The sequence below is a fragment of the Oratosquilla oratoria genome, chromosome 2, assembly GCF_046742065.1.
Source record: "Oratosquilla oratoria isolate Oo_2021 chromosome 2, ASM4674206v1, whole genome shotgun sequence".
Lineage (NCBI taxonomy): Eukaryota > Metazoa > Arthropoda > Malacostraca > Stomatopoda > Squillidae > Oratosquilla > Oratosquilla oratoria.
The window spans coordinates 67,514,530-67,514,803 of NC_134778.1; positions in this window are offsets into that span (position 1 = coordinate 67,514,530).

Here is a 274-nt window from a genome sequence, read left to right on the forward strand (position 1 = left end):
ATTTATGTTATATTATTTGTTTTTGTTTTGTTATAATTTGTCTGTCTGATTTTCATTTATTATTAGTTATATGTCAATTTATTATCATTTACTATTTACCTGTTTGTTTGTTATTCAACTATACCAATGCATTTATTTATGTATTTTAATTGTTATTTACATTGTTATAGTTTTAATTTATTATTAATATGATTTTTTTTTTTTTTTTTTTTTGCATCCGACCTAGATATGGATCAAAAGGTCTCCTGTCGGCATGCTTTGCCTTTGTAATCCT